We start from the raw sequence: 3640 nt of genomic DNA, 5'->3' as shown, positions 1-3640 counted from the left end.
TTCTTTTCTTTTCCTTTCTTTTCTTTTCTTTTTTTTCCTTTTCCCCTAATTAGTGTAAAACGCCACAGGAAAGAAAACATGCCCTGGAAATAGGCTTTCTCTTAAAACTCAAACAAAACTAAATCAACTTACAGTAAATGGACACGTTGCTGCTGCTGATAATTTTCTGAAACACTGAGTCTAAAGACTCCTCTCAGAGAGATCTAGAACGTCTTGGTTGGAAGGTGGGAGATAAGGAGCTTATAAATAGCAAAATCAAGTGGGATTTTGAGTTTACTTGTCCCTGTTCTACCCATACCCAGGAAACTTTACTGGAGCTTTAATAAATGACACTATCTCTTACTCTTTTCTCTTTTTGGCCACATGTCCAACTGATAAAGTGAATTAGCCATGCGGGTGAGAGATGAGACTGAAGGGATTGCTGCACTAATTCTCAGAATTGTGCATTTCAGTGACCTGAGTACATTTTGTTAAACCTCTACAGTTGTAGGCTTTCCCATGATGATTTTGATGCAATAGACCTAATAAGGCCCGAACGTGTTTAAAAACATTTTCTTGAAGCTGGGCACAGTGGCATGTTCCTGTAGTCCCAGCTTGAGCCTAAGAGTTTGAGTCCAGCTTGATCAACATAGTGAGACTCTTGTCTCTAACAACAATAACAGCCAAAAAATAAAATTAAAAAAAAAAAAAAAACTTCAAGGTTCGGATATACTCCTGATTAAGAAACCCAGAATAGAGAAGTGCAATATATACATTTCTGTATCTCAAAAATGTTAGAAATCTCTAGAAGGTTGGCATTTGATAGGTGCTACTTCCTTCAAAGTTCTCCTTTTCAATTTGCTTTTCAAGACATTTGTCTTTCTCTACATCTGTGACTGGGAAGTGAAAGGAAATATTATTGGCAATATCTCTCAGCTTACAGAATAACACCTTTTCCTTCCCACCATTAATCATTCACTACCATTTAGAGAGTCTTTAGAAATTTGCTTATGGGTAATCTTTCAATAGGTAGAGGCTGACCCTTTCAGGATTTGATGTCCCTTTGTCACCATGCAGGTGATTATGTGTCAACAAATGTTCATTACAAGTTGGACTTTCTCAATTAGAATAGTAGCAAATCCTAAACTATTTCTTTTTGGTTGAAGTTGTATTATGAACTATCTCAGTATGTTTGTTAAGTTTATAGAGCTTTAGCATAACCAAAATATCAGTTTTAAACACTGAAATTCATGAAGTTAATAAGAATACAGATAGGAATTCTTACAATAATTTAGTTTTAGCAGTCCTGGGAACCAACGATCTATTTGGTTAACAATCTGGGAAAATTATATGCAAATATATTTTAAATGAGCAAATGTTGGAAAAATTCTTGAAGCAAGTACTATGAGTCTTTTTAGCCATTTTTATTATATATGAGAGCCAGAGTTTTTGCTATAACATGTGACACTAGAGAAAGAAAATATTTTACTGCATTATACACAACCATTTAGTAACACATTTATAGCAAATATAAAAACACAGGGCTATATTATAATGTGTTACACAGATTTGTTTGCCTCTATAAGTTGAATCAACATGCAAAATTTAGAAGATTTGTGTAGAAATCTGGACTTCAGGCTTATCCTAAAAAATCAAATCTGGTGTCTCTTGAGTTTCTATCACTGTTTGGTCTGCTGTGCAGAGGTTGCCCCTTTAGAGATGGCATACATTCTCCAGTTTGCTACTGTGCCCACCTCAGTACCTCCCTTACTCAGGTAACCTTCCTTTGTCCTTGTAAGTATTTGAGTTTACAGCTTTTATGTTGTCGTATATTTTGATAAATGTTTCAAGAGTTTTAAGTCAGCATGTATTTATTTATAATATGTAGTCTATAGAGTAGATAAAATTCCTCAGTTATGGAGTTGAATTTTAGAATTTAGAAGCTTTTAAAACTCTTTTCTTTATATATATAACATGAGTAATCATCTGCCCGTAAGAATGCCTAGAAACCTTTTTAGGTTATTCCTGGTTATAGTTGGATAATTTATGAATATTGCAGACATTACATCTTTCTCCTCAGCACTCTTTCTTAAAAATGCAAGTGACTTATTGTCTTTTATTATGCTAGAAATAATCCATATGGATCAGCATGAGAACTTTTATTGATAAATCATTATGTTTTTATTTCGGATTTATGTTTTCCCTAAAATAAAAAATAATTTTAAATAGCCATGTTGTGAAAGCCAATAAAAATGGATTTAGAAAGTAGCGCTGCATTAGAGTCCTGGGATTACCATTACAATTGAAAGTCGTCTTTCTTAGTGAGCTTTGGTTTTTTAAATACTTGTTTTTAAGTTTTTTAAACCTATCTCTTTTACACAGAGCATACTGAGCTTTCTAACAGTAAAGACAGAAGTCTACTCTCTTGTATTAGGAAAAAAAACCCCATGGACTATTGAAAAATAAGGAAAATAAGTGCATTTGAAGCCAGTCTCTCTTAATTCAGAGCTCATATCTATAATCACCCCTTTGGAGCAGGAGTGCCTGACATTGGGATCGTGACACAATTGATAGAATTGAATCAAGTAAGCTTGTACCACCCAGAGGAAACCTCCACCTGTATTGGGAAGCTCTGGCAATTGTTTCTCTGAAACTCTTAATTCCTCAAATGTTAATGTTTGCCACAAATAGTATTATCAAATGGGGATTAGGTAAAATTCAAGAGATTTCCTGATTATTGGACATAAAATACAGTTTTGTAATATTCCTCAAATGCAGATGGTCATGCGGTCTTTCTCTTGGGGTATAATACTTCTGGTAAAGCAAATATTCTTTGGAATACAGTTTAAGAAACATTACTTTACAGAGAATAATTTAGATCATTAATTTATGTAAAAAACTTAAAATATTTGCTACTATGTCTTAGGTTTTGGGGCTATAGAGACAAAAGAGACAGCCCTTGCCCTCAAGAAGCTCTTGGTTTCAGAGGGAAACAATGAAATGATTACAATGTACCATGCTAAGTGCTGTGATCAAAGCAAGGATTCTTGGGACTGGTAAATGTTGAAAGTGAGTTTTGGCAATGACCACAGTTAATCCAGGGAGACAGAGGAGGGTTGTTGGCAAGTCAATGACCAGCACATCAGAAAGCATGGAGGAGTGAGAAGGAAGGGACTGCTTTTCATTTAGTTCCTTTCTATATTGTATGTTGAAGTTCAAAGCACCTTAGATAAGATTTTCAGTTCAGTTGAGAAATACGTAATTTTGTGAATTATTAATTTTTTCTGCTGTTTTATAGGACAAGACCACCCCATTTTTATTCGCTGTGATTTGCAAGAAAGAGAAAATGGTGGAATTCTTATTGAAAAAGCAAATGCAAATGCCGTTGATAGGCTGAGATGGTGCAGCAGTTCTTTTTTAAAATAAAAACCTGCGTATCCTAGAATTATAACAGTCAAGTCAGAAATATTACTAAGATTAACGTAATTATTAACATATAGTGAAAAATATCACCATGAATAATCAGGTAGATCCGCAAGTATTTGGACTGAGTAACATAAAGAAGAGTATATAGTAGGATTCATCTTTTCTTGTAATATAGAGTTTGTTATTTATAATTTGATTTTTTGGTACTGTAAGCTTTTATTAGCTAAAGGGTTTT

Source organism: Theropithecus gelada, chromosome 10 (assembly GCF_003255815.1).
Source record: "Theropithecus gelada isolate Dixy chromosome 10, Tgel_1.0, whole genome shotgun sequence".
Classification (NCBI taxonomy): domain Eukaryota; kingdom Metazoa; phylum Chordata; class Mammalia; order Primates; family Cercopithecidae; genus Theropithecus; species Theropithecus gelada.
The sequence above is the reverse complement of the archived record's forward strand: the minus strand, read 5'-3'. Positions refer to the sequence as shown.